Source organism: Tachysurus vachellii, chromosome 19 (assembly GCF_030014155.1).
Source record: "Tachysurus vachellii isolate PV-2020 chromosome 19, HZAU_Pvac_v1, whole genome shotgun sequence".
NCBI classification, from domain to species: Eukaryota; Metazoa; Chordata; class Actinopteri; order Siluriformes; family Bagridae; genus Tachysurus; species Tachysurus vachellii.
Genome location: NC_083478.1, coordinates 11,862,501 through 11,880,604, shown reverse-complemented (window position 1 = coordinate 11,880,604; position 18,104 = coordinate 11,862,501). Strand labels below are relative to the sequence as shown.

The following is an 18,104-nucleotide window of genomic DNA, read 5'->3' as shown; positions in this document are numbered from 1 at the left end:
CTATTTATACCCCAAGTGTTCCTAAATACATTCTGAGTTCCTAAACACTTAGATATGCATAAAACAGAACACAAGCTATATAGGTAGATGCAGCACAATACTGGAAATAAGTCTGAAGAATAATATAAGAATATTAAATAATAAAAAATAATATAATATAAAATTTAATATAATAATACTTCTTAATATTTAAAAACAACTTACTTAATTCTACATCAAGGTTTATGTCAACCCTCTTGTGTTCTTTTTATCAGATATTGTAACAGCTTAACTACATAATTAAATAAGTGGACTGTTATATAACCCTATTTGAAATATCAACTTTTTTGAAAATGTGAAAAGTGACATGTGGTACATTCAAAAACACTTTGGATCACACAGTTACCAGCCTGTAAATGTTTTATACCATTTCTCCACTAGTATACTCTCAAAATTAGGCATCAGAAATATTGAGATAGATGAACCATTTTTTGGAACTGTTATAAATATTTTGGTTCCCTGACAAAACTGAGTCCATGATTACTCAGCTATTGCTCAGTGTTGCCACATTTAGTTGAATAATTATTTTCTGCCAAGTTCCTTCCACATAATTGTTAAATTTATGGAAAAATGGATACCGATTGATTGAACAAGTTTATTTATGCCATTAATCTAAAGAAAATTAATATCCCATTAATTCAAAAGAATTATCTAAAGTCTTAAAACTGTTTAGTAAGTGTTCTTTGGTTTGTAGATTCTTCTGCAAGGAACAGTTTCAGGATTCTATGTATTACAATTTTGTGCAATCTTTAGGAGGCAAAGAAGCCATAACTGTCCAGAAAGTACTCTTTAAATAGCCTGTTTTCCCCAAGACTGTATTAAAGATTGTAACATTTAACTATGCATCACTGTACAAATTAAACAGCATTTGTGAGGCAAACTTTAAGAAGAATTAAGTGACCATGGAAAACATGCATTAGAATGAACAAAACTATTTCTCAACATTTTCCTCTTCAAACTCTTAACTTAATCTTCTAATTGTAGATATTATTTTTAAATATACATGGCATAATTTTAAATATACATGGCATAAATAAATATAGCACATATACATGCACATCAAGACAATAACCAACTAAATATTACAGTTTCTTTTAGTAAAGCCTTTACATTTAATTGATTTAAATCTTGCAGATTAAATCATGCTGATTTTAAATTCAAATTCTTAAAAAACCTGTTTGCAACATAATGTATAAGCTAATAACTTCATATTCTCATCCTTTGTTATCCATATTAGTTTTAAATAACTGTGGGAAAAATTTAGGTGAACTTTTTAACTGTTAACTGTGTTAACTGTGACACTAATGTATGAATTGAAATTTCTTAATGGTGCTTCCTGCTGCAGTTCACCTAATTTTATATGATAAATATATTTTGACAAAGTTATGTTTAGCCTCTTACAATAGTTTTAAGGTAAAAGAATTTACGAATGTGATAATCTTCCTTGAAATTTGTGTGATTTGTCTTTGTTTTACCAGCTACCTCTGTGCTGATGAATACACTTCTTACAGATTTACTGATTTTAAAGGTTTGCTGACAATGGTGTTATTTCAAACAAAACTAATTTATTTCACATTGAGTAACATTTCTATATACGATTTTCATTCAGGCATTTCTGTAGGAAATGCTAAATAATTCTGTATTAAGCAACGATTGTTGTGTTTTTGGCTAGCTACAATTTCACCAAGATGTCAACGTCTCAGGGTTTTCAAAGAAATAAATATTTTCATTCGTTTAGGCAAACAGCCAACTTTTCAAAAGGAGTGCTCAAAACACATGTGACTGCACAGCATGATGCGTTTAATGGGAACATGCTTTGCACCTTATCAGAAACATAACATAGTGTATTCATTAGAACTTGTGCAAACCATAAACCAAAGGATCTACCAAATGATTAAAAGTGCACAAAGCAAGTTAAATAACACAATATTACATCTGATTTAAGAATTATATTTAAAGTTCTATTTTGATGCTATATAATTAATCTTTACAATGTAAATACAACTTTAAAACACATAAGCTTGATTCACAATGGGTCTGTAATCAGTACAAAACTGCACAAACAAGACACATCTGTATATCTTTTGTGTAATATCATAATTTCTAACAATGTCTAAAAGAAAGTAGACAGCTGGTACATGAATAAAGAGATTATGATTAAGAGAATTATAATTTTTGGGAAACAACTTTTTTTGAAATCAAACTTATGAGACTATAATTATTTTCTTTATTCCTGTTCCTCATAAAACAAAGGTTTAACTTTAGAGTTAATCTTTTAGATTGGAGCATTTTCAGTTATTTTAATTATCATTATTAGATCATTTTAATTAATCACCAAATTAGTATGAGACCAATGAGCAAAATGCACAAATTAAAAACGACACAAATATGATGTCTTATGATGTTTTTTTTCTAGCTATTAATTTAAATTTAGAAATGAATTTAAACCACAGCAGCAGTCATTCGTGTACTTTCACCTTAGACCCCAAAATGAAAGCGAATATTAAAGTTTAGTCCATGATCTTGACAGGCGCAGGTTTGGAGACGCAGCACATAAACAAACACGCAAAGTTTTTCTCTATTTATTCCCTCCGTCAAATAAAGCGCGCGACACTTCCGTCTCAAAGCTCAGCGTCCGTCCGAATGAGGAAAAGCTCTGGATTGTTTTCTCACCGTCAGTCTCAAAAAATTCCTTAAAAACAAATAAATAACCGTGTTTTTGAATGTTCTGTAGTTCTCCCAGACGCTGCAGTATGGTCTGGGCGACATGGCTTCCTGGAGTTAGTCAGCCTGTTTCTCTGAACATAAAACGTGTTTTCATCGTTAACATGGAGCTTATGGAAGACCCCTGAACCCCCCACCCCCACCCCACCCCACGCCTCACACTATCACACGTTCACGTGCTCCGTTACCTACAAAACTGTGGGTTAATCAGTACACTTGCCTCTTTCTAACTACACCCGAGACTCATTTTAATTGGTGAACTTATATCATGCAATTTACATTTATCAAGCCTAGTGTACTGTAGTGACACACTATTGACGTGCTGTAGTATGCTAGTGCACACACACGCGCACGCACACACGCACACACACCCCTCTCTCTGTTCACTCACACATCCATCAGCAGGGTCGCTGGTGTGGAGGGGGTTGGGGGTTGGAGAGCTGAGGAAATGGGCTCACAGTGCCCTGGAAGTAATTCCTTTTCCCCCTAAAACACACAAGGTAAAATGAGAAGACCGCAAAAAACAAACAATCCCAACCCCCCAAAAAACAAAACAGACAGACAGACAGACAGATAGATAGATAGATAGATAGATAGATAGATAGATAGATAGATAGATAGATAGATAGAAGAAAACTACATATATATATTACCCCTTATTATTATTATTATTATTATTATTATTATTATAGAAGTGTGCATTTAAAAGCAAACAATAATTCATGCTATACACATTGCATGTATGTATTACAACATTATAAATACAGCATTTGCTAATATTACACCCCCCTCACCATCCCCGAGCTGTTGTTTAACCTGTTGCTTCTCAGGGAGCCTCTTGAAACTCAAAGAGCACGAGACACAGCGCATGCGTGTAATAACAGGCTCATTCAAATGACTGTTTAGTTTATTGGACCAATCTGATGAAATTATCGTCTGAATTACATGATCAAACTTAGTTCAACACAATATGCTTATGTTTATTCAATAATGATTATGTTTAAATTATGTTTATTTAATAAAATGCAATGCCAAGACGAAAATGCGTGTATAATGGAAATGGATTTATATAAAAGAAATAAATTGCTAACATGTCTTTTTAATGCATTTATTGAAACTTCCAAAATGGAAAGAAATTTTGGTTACAAGTATTTATGCTATTTGACTCCCTGATGTGAAAAAAAACTTAGTATTGAAATGTAGTATGAAAGAATTTTTGCATGCAAAAACCTTTTGCATGCAAAAATTCTTTCGTACTAAATTTCAGAGATTTTTTCAACCAAATATTTGTCGAATCACATAAACATTTTGTCAAGTTTTAATAGCCAATCAATAACAAATATAAAACGAATAATTTACTAAGATCAAAGATACTATCAGTGACACACACACACACACACACACACACACACACACACACACACACACACACACACACACACACACTGAGTTTAGAAGCCCCGGTAAAAAAGTTTGTGAAAGTGGCCTGACGTCACACTCCCACAATGCTCGCGCCCCAGAACTCTGGCGCTGCAGCCTGAGGAGAGCGCGAGCCACTCAGGCCCCGAAAAAAAGCCAAAAATTATAGAAAAAAATCTGAAAAAATAATAAAACAACAGATCCAGAGGAGAAACTCCGGGAAAGCTGTCGTGGGATCCCCCGCGGTAAGTTTGCGTCCACTTGGTGACGGAATGTTACCGGGTTTCCTTGTGAAATTGACTAATGCGGTGCTGGAAACTTTTTTTTGCTTTTTTTTTTAACTGCTCGCTTTTTTTTCTCTCCAAGTCTTCAAAATGTGGCTGTGCACGTTCTGTATGCATGCGGGTTGTTTTTTTATTGATAATGAAACATAATCGAACCCATCGACCGCTGAACGAGTGTTTAATTGAGAACGTTAGCGATGATATTTTCCCTGGGTTCGACGTCATTTATTGCTTTTTTTATTGTTTTTTTGATCGTTTTCTCTGAAGCCACCGGAGCGTCGGGTATTTAATTTTTAATGACGCGATCCGCTCGCGCACGCAGAAAGAAACTTGTTCGATAAATACGGTTCCGATGTGAATAATTCAGTCAGTAAACAAAATGCATTCGGTGACTCGTGTCTTAAGTCGTGCCAGGAGATGTTTGCAGTGACTTTGGGACGAACTGTTGAGTTTTGAGCAATTTCTGAATGTTTATCTGCCTGTGCTCAGCCCTGGAGACCCACGAGTTCCTGTTGGCTCTTAAACTCTGCAAATGCATTTGTTTCTCCAGTCGCACTTTTAATCTACTGTCTAAAAATCTAAAAAAAAACAAAACAAAAAACGACTTTTACACTCAGCTCTTTAGCTCAAATGACTCGTCGTGCACGAGTAAGTTTCAGCCGGATACAATGTATATATGTATATATATGTATATATTGTATACATTTCTGTTATTTTTTTTCTTTGTGTGTGTGGTTCTCGAGGGGTAAATAAGTTATTAGGGATGTCAGATTTTTGGTGGTGGGGGTTGCACCTCCTTATGCAGCAGATTACATCATTCAGTATTCGGTTGTTTTTCCTCCCTGTTGTTGCACATGTTGTGGCTGTTTTCTGCTTTTGCTTCGTTTTACGTTCAATAACTTTATTGGAATGGAGCTGCACTGCATCATAAGCAGTCCTGTGTTGTAGATCGCGTGTAAATGCTCAGTTTGTCCAGTTGGTTTGGGATCGATAAGTAAATTGAAACGAAAAGACCGAAACGTGTGTTTTAATCTAAGAGAACGCTTCATCTGTTGCAAATGAAACGTGTCGGTTCGTTCCTGCAGTTTATCTCGAGCTATTAGCCTCTCGCCTGCGGTGATAAGCACGACTTTATTAACCGATAGGACGTTATTACGACTTTATAGTCGTGTAAACTTACAGCACCTGTAGCTCCTTTACGCATGATACACGTTCTAAAAGCATATTCGCATCTCAGTCATGTCACGTTCACTCCTCCACCCACTTTCCCCAACTGTGAGAAGATGCTCCAGCCTTCTTCTTATATCATTTCATCAGAGTTGATCGACAGAGAAAACACTGATGGATCTGTAACGGGGCGCGAGCTCAGTTTCCACTTCCACTGCCTCGAGCTGCAGAATAAGGAAATGGAAGCGAGGCGCGTGACGAGACGCTGCTTTTGTAGACGCTTTTTTTTGGTGCTTGAGATCTATTTTTTTCCCCTTAAACCTGTTTTGTTCTTATTCATTCATTTCAACTACCCATATTGTACCTTTACAATATCTTTCATTTCTTGAAGTGCCCTGGAAATGTATATTGTTCTGTAGAACACATGTGCTTGTTATTGTCTCTCACTGATTGCATACTGAGTGCATTTATGAAGCAAAGATTATGAAGGTTTTGGAAGTTTTCTTGTCATTTCTGGTTGTTGTTGCATGATCTTGTATGATATCAGAAAATTCTTGTGAATTATGCAAAAATACAAATGTCTAGTCATTCATACAAAAAAAAATCCATAAACCTGAGAGAGAGAGAGATATGTATATAGAACATCAGCCTGTGCTTTGTGAAACTTTTGTGTGTTCAGGCATGGAAACTAGACTCTTGTTATTTGAAGTTAGTTGTGCTGCACTTCCATTTTGATAAACAACTGTAACTGTTGCAAATGTTGGAGGATTTCTTCTGCAGAACATCTACCCTGTTTTGTGTTCTTAGTAAATGGCACACAGCTTTTAGTAATCAAAACAAGTGTAAATATTTCCCAGACTCACTTTTTCTCAGCATTTATCACAGGATAAGATCATTTTGGGTTTTGTTTCTAAATGGTTCTCTATTTGTAAATCGTTCCTTATTTGTAAATGGTTATTTTGCGCAAATAACGTATGTGGTATAGATGGACATGTGAGCCTTGTAGGTCTACATGTGGGTAGTGCTATTCATTCTAACAAAACTGGCAGAACTTTTCATACTGCATCTGTCCATGTGCTCCCTGAAAAGGCAGCACATTACATGCCTGATTCAGCGTGTATGTGTGTGAGGAGATCGAGAGAGAGTGAGCATGTGTGTCGAAGGGGGGTTTACTCTCCTGAAGGCTTTGCACAATCCTGCTGCACCTCGGTGGGGAAGCAGGCTGATTATCATGAGAAAAGAGCATCAGAGGGGTTAATGGGTGGAACAGGCTGAAGCACACAACCGCTAGTTAATAACTGAGCACAAAATTGGGGCAAAAACTCTTCATAAGAGTCCTCAAGTCCTTATTTTATGACTGGAAGGAGGCTACTGGCACTTGGAGGGGCAGAGGGATTGCTGGTGTCATTGAAGAACCAAAAATATGTAGTTCGTTTTTTTTTCTGATTTTGTAGAATTGAATTTATATTTTAGAACCTGAAGAGAGATACCGGTGCTCGGCTTTGGTCATATAGATATTGCGTTTTTATTTCTGTGTCGGTTTGTGTATGTGGTCAATGAGAACATGTTATGTATGTCAGATCCTATTCAAACAAGTCAGTGGGGAGTGTTTATTTGGTTTAGTCCAGTGTCACTGTGTTGTGAACAGTAGCGGTGACTGTTGAACCCTGTGGGTGCACTGGGTCACCCCATAAAAGAGAGGAAAAAGGACTGAGGGAGGAGAGAAAGAGATAAAATCAGGCCAAGTTCATAAAGCCAGTGTAACTCTTCATTGTGTCAGGATTTTATGTTTTTTGTCTTAGAGGAACAAAAATTTCACAAATATAAGATTACAGTATGTTCTGTTGTACTATATTTTTTGATCATCCAAAAAAAGAAATGACTATTTTCCTTCACAATTTTAGCATGTTTATAATTCAGCAATGTCACGCAAATTTAGAGATTTTTAATAGAAACCAGAGGAGTTCTTTGTTTTGTTTTTTAAACCATGAGTGCAGTATTTATATCTACTGAGTATTTGGAAATCTGTAAAAACCTGTTTTTATTAAGAGTACTGCTTCTCTTTATAACTTTCTGCATATACCCACTTGCAGTATATCAACAAATTAGTCTGTGAAATTTGGGGCTGAAAATACTCATCAGCGGAGCTGAAGGAAATCAGATTAGCTAATACAAATTGTGGTGAATTGATCTGGACTATATACCAAACAGAAATACTGGACATCTGGCATGGTTTTAATGTACATTTAGTATTTAAAGTCTTTGAGTAAGTGGCTTTTTAATTGCCAATACAGTTTTGGATGGCAGAGCGAAAGTTATTCAAATTGCCCTTATTCAGTTTCTCTCTCTCTCTCTCTCTCTCTCTCTCTCTCTCTCTCTCTCTCTCTCTCTCTCTCTCTCTCCTCATCAGTCTGGTGTTATTCTTTGTTTGTATATTACAGTTTGAACTGATAGAGCTTTTTAGAAATAATTGACCTGTTAGACATCCTCGTTCTCTGTCAGCGGGCTAAACATAAATAAACAAGCTGGAAATGAAAGCGCAATTGAGTAGTCAATTTAGTTGTGTTGAGTGACCGTAGCTGTAGGCTAAGATGATGCCACAGAAGAAGTGTGGGAATGTATGTCCTATAAAAATGGTACACATAACAAGTGTTTCTAAACGTACAGCAAATCATCATTTAGAAAGAACACCTCAAAATATTCACAATAAGTATAGAAATAAGATCAAAATCAAGCTTACTGGTTACAAAACATACAAACGAAGTGTGTTGTCTATGGCCAAATATTCTAATGAGCACATTTGATTGGCTTCCCACTGTCCATGCTAAAACGTCTGCAATGCCACTCAAGCTGAACTACACACAACAGCACAAGCAGGAGAGCTTGTGATTATTTGACTCAACATTTACAAAGCAACCGAATTATAGAGCTGCCAGTTTGATGCGTATGTAAGCTTTTTCCTGACAAGTAACTCAGACTCAAAAAGACCGTTTCTGTGTGAATGCATAGTTTTGGTAAATGCTATGTGGGAGGGACAGGCGACATCAGACTTGTGATTAGAGAGGATAAAGCTTAATTAAGCCTTACCCAGGAGTAGGACTGCCAGCTTGTATCAATAGGGGTGGAATTCTGGCAAGTAAATGTAGACATTGGAAAGTCACCAATTATTCATACTTTGTACATGCATATTTTTTGCCCACAAGACCAACAGTAAACCTAATTAGAACTCAACCACAGATTTAGCCTTTAAACGCTTCAGTCCCCTGGTAACTTACACTGCTTTTGTAAACATTTCTGAGTGTTATGTTTCTTCAGAATGGCATATTTTTTACCAGCACAATCTCACCCCATTTATTTGCTACAGCTGAACAGGATTATGCAAACATTTTGAACAATGAGAGAAATTTTCTCTTCAGTGCCATTTACTAAAGCCAATTCACTTGTCTTTTTTAAAATTCTACATTTTTTTTAAAAACATTTGAAATAAGTATGCTATATTTCTTGTCATTATATTAAAAACATGTTTAATAGTACTCTATAAATCTTAGTGATTCACTGATTTGAGCAACATTTTTAATTTAATTGGTGTGTGAAAATGAGACGAATTTTTAGATTCTGAATTTGTATATTTTTTTCCATGTGTGTGCAGATTTAGTTTTAGTCCAACATTTATAATAATAAACTGTTATAAGAAAAATTCTAAATAAATAAATAAATAAACAAACAAACAAACAAATAAATAAATACATAATAAATTTAGTCTTTGAGCATGCAATGGTGATTCAATGCAATATAGTTTGTCAATCATTGGTTAATTTTATTGGAAATCTGTCTGCTGGTTAATAGTATTTATTTAAAATGTATTTATTTATTTATATTTAATATTACATTTATACTCTAATCACACGTTTTTTTTTTTGTCTGAATCTTTATTTGTCTGAATCTTTATCCAGATACGTAAATACTTTATAAGTACTACTAAGCAATATTAATTTTAAATCAAACCCTATTTACTTTGTAGATTTAAAACGCTAAGACTGAAAGAAAGGCCCTTGTTTTCCATTAATGCTTTAAAGTCCTGATTAGAAACACAGTGTTAGAGAGCCAGCAGAAGTGGCGAGGATCAGAGTATTTTTATGAGGCAGAGTGGGCTGTTGCCTCCGGAGTGGTGTTTCAACACTAATGGCCACAACTGCAAACCCGAACCCAATTAACCTCTCTATTATGAGGAGAAAATCCTGGAGTAACATTGCTTGTATTCTGGTAGACTGATAGTGAGCTGAGAAACTGAGAGACTGAAATTTTCCTTCTTACCACCAGATTACAAAGTCACATTACCACAACATTTACATTTAGGGAAATCAGATCACATGTCCTCAGCAGGCAAGCATCCGAAGGTCGCATATATATTTTTTGAGATGCCCTGCTTTCTGGACTGGCACACATTCTGACTGCACTTGCAGTATGTGGTGTTCAGAGGTGGTAGGAAGACGCTAGATACTTGAAGTGCATGCTGAATTGAAGCCTGCTTTTTGAATACAGCTACCCAGCTGTGGCTTTTTAGGGGTTATAACTTAATTCACCATGAAGCATCATGGCAAAGATGAGTCTTACACCTCATATGCTACATGCAAGGCTGGCTGTGGTTTCAGCCTCAGTTGTAATCCTGTTGCTATAGTCACTGGTTTGATGTCCTTCTAATTATGGAACTGTGCATTTTAAACCGCTGTTTAAGAAAAAATCCTGAGCTCCAGAAATTCTGTAAACTCTATGTTTTCTGGTGTTTCATTCCAACTTTTTGAAGTGTTGGGAGCTTGTAACGTGTTGTGCAATATGTTGAGTGCAGTCTAGGATTTCACAGCATTCCATGATACATTTAGGAAGCAGCGCATGCCACAAGGCGAGTTTAAAGGCGAGTTTAAGTTTGGCAGGAAACACAAACCCAGCAAGGAGATCCGTCAGAAATGTTGCAAGATGTTGTCAGGATGAGATTGTTGCATTAGGGAATTATTGAATTGCTCAGAGTTCATGTGACAGAAATGTAGGAGAGACCCAGTTCCACATTTCAGCAGACATCGTACCTTATCTTTGCGAAAACAGGTACGAGATTACATTTGAGCAGGAGTGAACTACAAAAGAGCTTAAAACTGTTTTAGCATCTGTTTACCATTCCCACTGGGGGGAAAAAAAGTCATCGAACGTGCTGCAATAAGAGATCAGAGGATGGGCAATTTTAAAACAAAACCACCCAAAATGAGCAGCTCCATAGTTACAGGAACACAGTCATGTGCTGAGAATGCAGGGTGAATTCTAGTGCCCTTCTTATGAATCATCAAGCAGGTATGGGGCTCATTACACCCGCAAAGTCAGTTAAAGTCATGAGTCATTCAGATGAGCAGCTATGATTTATGATGAGTTACATTCTGAACTTATTTATTTATTTATTTTTATATACACGGCAGCTCCACCTCACAGCATCGCTCCGAATGACTCAGAGAAACCTTTAGGAGATAATTCCCAACATTGCTTGCATCCTGGATGCTTTTAAATAGAAAAAAAACTGTTTCTATGTATATGGTTTTGAATTTATACATTATGAAAAGGAAAACATGTGATGACGTTTACATTTACATTTAGATTTACATTTACAGCATTTGGCAGATGACCTTATCCATATAAGTGCTTAAATCTCTATCATTAGATACATTAATGCTGGTTCACTAGGTTACAAACTTAAGATACCATGAGTTTAAAACATTGTTCAAAGTTACAATGAAAAAGTTTCAAAGTTTTTTTTTGTTTGTTTGTTTGTTTTTTTTTAAATGCAAAAAATAAGGAAAGAAGTGCTAGTGTTTCCTGATTAAGTAGGTCTTTTACCGCTGTTTGAAAACATTTAGTCTGGTGTCACGTGCACACACATTTTTTCAACATGTACAAAATGAATATATATCAAAATGAATTCTGTTTAATGAATAAACAATTTTTATGAATCAGACGTTAGTCGTTCTTGGGGAATTTAGGGTGTGATTAGGGACAGGAATGTGAAATTTACCATGAGTAACTTTGAAACTGAACACTGAAAGTAAGAGAAAGCAGTTAATAGGGAAGAATACATAGACGTCAAGCTACTACATCACGCTACTCTCAGATTGACTGCAGTTTAAACACAAATCCTTCACAGTAAAACCTACACTCATTGCGTAAGGTGTTTTTATACGTTTGTCTAGGCTGAGACACGCAGGAATATTATACACTCAGATAGGCACACTCTTAATATATGCTTGTGAATGAGTTCTTATTGAGTGTGTGTCATTTTAGATGTTTCTTTTGTGTGTTTGTGTTGTGTGGGTTCTTGGGTCAAAATGTGTAAGATACACTTGATGCACAGTTTTGCGCTTTGTCTGTTCTAATACTTATGATTGGAAATAAGTGCAGAATAAATTGAAGATATAATATCAACGTTGTAGTAAATTGTGATTACAATATTTTATATAAACTCGAATTAAAATAATAATTAAATAAGGTAATTAAGTATAAATTATAATTAAAATATTAAACTGTATAAAAAAGAAAGAAAAACATCTTTTTTTAAAACAGACTTTCAGTTTGTTCGTTTTTCAGTGGAAAATATTTTATTTATTTTCCATATTTTAAATGATGTATTATTAATAATGGACAAATGTCTTTTTTATACATTTTGTTCTTAATGCAACACTATTTTATTGCTGTCAGTTTGTGAGTAAACCTGTGTTTTGTGATACATAAATCATAAAACTGCTTTCCGTTCTGATATTTTTAGTACTTTGCCATCCGTACTTAAATAATTAATTAAATCAGATTTTCAGCCAAAATAAGAGGAAAAAAAATGATTTGGTTAAATTAGCTACCAGTTCGAATTCAGTATATGGTCGTGAAATTAAGTTAAAAGAAGCCCCCATTACATTGAATAGATTTCATTATAGTTGATGCATTTTATTTTAGTAATACAGTTAATAAAAATTAATTACAGTTCATTCGTATATGCAGCTCTACAGAAATTCTATAAAGCAAAGATGCATTTAAAAATAACAAAATATTTTAAAATGTTTTAAAATGTTAAAAAGAGTTTTTCTAAACAATAGTAAACCATATAGTAAAATATATCTTTTTTATAAATTAGTATAATTTCTTTGTAATTTCCTTTAAATCACCAGGCAGATTTTACTTAAACGGTCATTTAAATAGAGTTTAAAAAGAACACATGCACACGCATATATATTTACACCACACGGTACAACATTAAGAAGATCCTATACTTTTCTATAAAGAACATTCATGCATTGAATTCATGTATCTGTCATGTAATGATCCTTGTTGAATAAAAGGTAAGGATAGACCAAAATAATAATTCTGGCCTGAAACTTATAGTGGACTTTTATTTCATCTTTCTGTACGTCCCTAAAAGTCTCAAATGCAAGACTTCTTGAATTAAAGTCTTAAAGAGTCTTGTGCATCATCAGTAAATATGTCTGGGAACCACATACTCTCATGGGAAGAGGTGATTTTAACTGACTTGGCAGATGACCAACCACAAACCTTTTCCTTCAGCCCATCTGCAAACAAGAGATTATCGTACTGCTAAAGCCGCGGTCTTTTATTTCCAATCCGGTGACTGTATCTTGCTCCAAAAAGCTCATTGTCTCAAGCCAGTCAGATTCCACCCTTCAACATTCTGAAGCTTGTGGCTAGAAATGTGTACAAATACTCAGTAGGCATGTCAGAGGCCTAAACTCACAGCTCAGAGCAATGTCACTCTTAATATATTTTAGTAATTAGACACTAATTCATACATTTTATTAATTAGGTTATTGACCAGACACTTGTCAGTGCCAGACTTGAATTGAAGTCCACAAGGATGACTGGTTATGTATAATATTGTACTGATGGTTTATTATAAAAAACACCAATAATGGCCCTTATATATGTTTAGAGATTTGTATTACTATAGCATAGTATATTAGAAGTATTTAATGAAGTGAAAGGGAGAAAATGAAACTGTTAATATGAAAATACTATGCATAAGCATTGCAGCTGTTCAGTAAATTACAGTCAGAAATAAAGGCACAAATACTGTATAATAATAATAATAATAATAATAATAATAATAATAATAATAATAATACTTCCGGAAATGTACAGTGATGTTATTAAATCATATTATATTGTCATTGCCCAGCCCCAATATTAGCTCTTTATATTATATTGCAGTAACAACAAAGCAAAAACATATATTATAATAACTTTATGGTTAATGAAGATGGAGTTTATAATTTGTCTTTACTGTGGAAAAAACTGGATACAATGCCAGATAGATGATTTTTCACTCAAACATTTTAATTTTTATAAAAATAAAATTTTTTTGGACAAAAGATATTTATAATGTAAATATACATAAGATTAGTGTGGATGGTACTACTTAGAATCCAGGATGGTTTTGGACTGCAACTGATAACAAATATTCTCGTGTGGCAAACAACTTCTAACAAAATTTACTGCATGTTAAAACTAGAATAAATTTTCCGGTTACATATATCATACCATATAGTACACAGTTATTATTGTTTTAAATTCTTAATATTAAGAATGATTTATATATTTATATGTAGATGTGTTTCCTTTTGAGTCTGTTTCCCTTCAAGGGTTCTTCCTAATTTCTTCCCAGGATGTTTTCCTTGCTACCCTCACCTCTGGCTTGCTCATTTGAGATATATTTCCAATTTAAAATGTATATCCAAAATTGATAACTTTGTGTAAGTCTGTTTAAAACTTTTAACAGTGCTATACAAATAAAATAAAATTGAATTGAATATTAAAAATAAATAAATAAATAAAAATAATTACTTTACATTTTTAAATAACCATTAAAAAGAGTTGTTAATAGTATTATATCAAGTCTTTCAAAAAGGATGACTCCTTTTTATTTTAATGCACCGGCATAATTGTTAGGTAGAAGCTGTGAAATTTTATAAGGAATTTGGCTGCTGAATTTATCTTACAGAATCTGACACAGTTGTTTTTAGGAGACTTGTTTTTGCAGGTAAATTAAGTAGATTTTTTTTTGTCTTTAAACTGGGTTATTATATAGTATGATTATATAATACAAACTTTTTTCTGCAATATGTTGTAAAAGAAATAATTGTTGGAAAAATAATGTTTGTGAACATGTTAATTGACTCAATAATCCAGAGTTCAGTTTATTAACTGTCCTACAGATAATGTTTAAATGAATGCAACTACAAATAGTCATTATTGAAAAACGTTATGATTATTATTCATTTGGGCTCAGTCTTCAGGAAATCTTTTGTTTCCTTTAACCACATCCTGTTTTCCTTGGGTATAAATATGAGGTTGCACACATGTAAATGCCTTTTGTCATTATCATGGGAAAAACCCCAAAAGCTTACAACACAAAGGAGACAGGTTGTCAAGCATGGATATTAAACAACAAGCAATAAGCAGTTCAAAATACCATTAAGCACATTTAGGACCAAATGAAAGATTCATGACTGACACAGCTGAGCACACTGTCTTCCACTTGACGGAGTTGAAAAGATCAAGGATTTAAAATTACACAGTTTAGTTGCTTCTTGTAGTTGTAATGCCACTTTCATAACAGCAGGCCATTTGAAAATAGAAGAAAGAAATAGTTCCTGAGAGATTCTCACCAAATGCAGCATCTTGAGTTTATCGAATATCAAAAGAATGAATACGTACATGTTCAATTGAGACCAAACTCAAACTTCTTGTCCATGTCCACCATCAGTCTCATTTCTATTTTGTGGCTAGTGGTGGCAAAGATTGATTTCTGGCAGAATATTTAAGCCTCAAAACCTGGTTTCCTCTTCCAAAAGGTTCTAACTTGACCATAGGTAGAGCTATGAACAAATTGATGAGTCAAATGTACTTCCAAATTATCATAGAAATGAGTAAAGAAACAGGGTGTCTTCAGATTTGAAGGTAAAGGCTTCAAAAACGGTCTCAAACATTTATGGCTAATATTAAAAACTACAGCTAACTGTCAGTATGGTTAATTAACATCTTATGCAATGCTTTGAGTGGGTCGGTATCCCATTTTAGCCTCTGCAGATTCCTCTCTTCATCTTTCTGTTGCTCTTAGGGATATACCCACATGGGAGATCTAAAGTGATGTCTTAATATTTCCTGATACATAGACATTTAGAAAATGTAGGCTCTACCTGAAGATGAGTTATGGAGATTTAAAATGTAAGCAGAGCAACAATTAGAACACAAAAAGATTTCAGCTGAACTGTATCCACATTGGGCTACACTAAATGCAAATTCAGTTATCAGGTTAAAATTATTGGTCAAATCTATGCTTTGGTCTGATGCCAGTGTGAAATTGGATATCATTGTGCATCCCAAGCTGCTCTCTTCTTTTCTTTCCTTGTAACAGTTCTAGATTAACCACAGCTCACCCCAGTGGCCGTAGTGCGGAATCGTGAAAAGGGAAGATATATAGACACCCCACTGCCCTGTGAGGGAAAAGGGGGAGCTGAAAATGGAGGGAACAGAGGGAAGGAAGAGGATAAGAAAAGATAGGACAAGTCCCAGTGTTAACAAATGGTCTTTCTTTCTTTCTTTCTTTCTTCCTCTCCCTCTCTCCATCCCTTTCTTCTTCAAAAAAAATCTGGAACAACAACAGGAGGAGGAGGGTGGGGGTTGTGGAGAAGAGGGAGAGAAAGAGAGGGAGTGAGTAATGAAAGTGGAGAGAGGACTGTGGGTCTCTTTCTGTGTGCCCTCCAGTGCCAGTGTGAAGTTTTCAGTTTGATTGAAGGGCCCTTTTCTCTGCTCTGTGGTGTGAAAGCTGTCCTAATTGAATGATAAAGTGGCCTGAGATGGAGTCCGGTGAATAGGCAACAATGCGCAGCCTGTGTGTGGTAGAGGGGTTTTTTGGTCCTTGTCCAGGCTTCTCTCTCTTTTTCTCTCTCCCTCTGCCCACCACTGCAAGAGGGGAGGCCTATTATCATACTCTCGGCTGGATTTGGTCACGTGACTCCCCCCCTGCCATCCCACCATTTCCCTTCCTAATCGGGATGGACCAATCAGAAGGCAGCAGTGTTGGTTCTCACCAACCATGTGGTTCAATGGCCTCATTTAGCAAGTGGCTGACTCGCAGCACATGTCCCGCTCTCACCTAAGCGGTTCAGTGTTGGTGACAGAGAAAAATCTGTGTGCATGCACTTTCAGTAAACGTGCCCATGAAATCCTGTCCGGAAGGCTGTGGATGAATTACGATGTGTAAAAGATGATGGAAGGCATATGAAGGAACGAAACTCTGTATAGTATACCTGGCATACACAATATGCCATTAACTGTATCATAAAAAGTGAATACATGAAATATGATATGCATTAAGGAAACTGCATTAGTACGGAGCATAAGAATGTCTAAAGATAATGAAAGTTCTACATTGCTGTAAGTAAATAAGTTCTATAAGAGAATAAGAGACTTGTTTCTATGACCCAGAACATTTTCTAAAATGTTTTGAAAACTTAAAAGGCACAGAGTTTGATTACTACATTATCCATAATATACTACATGAACTTTAAAAATGAGCAGTAACCATGTATGTGGAAAGTCTGGAAAGTGGAAAATATGAATCTGGCAAAAAATTGTTTGTTCGTTTCTTCATTCATTTTGTTCCTTGATTCAGTCAGTAATTCCTACTAAAGATTCCCATACACATATACAAAATAAATCATGATTATAAGAAATGAAATGAAACTAGATTTGTAAAGTTCGTCACGACGAACTTTGATGTTGGCTTTGGCGATGCAAGAATTTGCAAAGTCCATGTTGTGCTAATTTTTAATTTTCACGTGACATCACGTGACGTCACGTGACTTCATCAGAATACCTGTGAGGAAGTTCCCCTCATTGTTCTGAGTGTTTTGATATGTCACATGTCCATGTTGTAAAAAGTTTTTTGATTTTGCATATTTTGTGGGCGGGGCTGCGGCACAACCGAAAGGCCAGTCGGTACACCAATTTAAAACTTTGTTCAGAGTATCACCCTAAAGGAGCTGGCCGAGTTTGGTGTAGATAGTTCGAAAGCTTGCCGAGTTATAAACCTCCAAAGTTTATAATGGGAGTCTATGGGGAAAAAGGCCAATTTGAGACCTGGTACCGGAAGTACCGGTACTCGGATCGCTTAGAAAAGTAATAACAACAAACTTCAGACCAGGGTCTACAACATATCCGAATTTGGTTCATGAGGCTCAAAAGCCTTAGGAGGAGTTACTCTTGATAAATTTTTGTCCAAGCTTAAATAGGAAAACAGAATGTTGGCTTCTACAAAGCCAACATAATAAGGCTAAAAGGATGATGGACATTTGGATAGAAATACTACGGCCTTAACAGTCTCCAGATCTCACCCAAATAAAGCATGTTGGTGCAACCTGTTAAATTTGG

At 35.1% G+C, this 18,104-nt stretch overlaps 1 protein-coding gene across 1 annotated transcript in view; it reads left to right on the top strand.

The window, feature by feature from the left end:
- Positions 1-4,244: 4,244 nt before the first annotated feature.
- Positions 4,245-18,104, top strand: part of plagl2 (pleiomorphic adenoma gene-like 2) — a 41,018-nt gene continuing 27,158 nt past the window's right edge. Inside the window, exon 1 of the mRNA XM_060894865.1 lies at positions 4,245-4,427. The gene's annotated coding sequence lies outside the window, so the exon portion shown is untranslated. The remainder of the gene's footprint in view (positions 4,428-18,104) is intronic.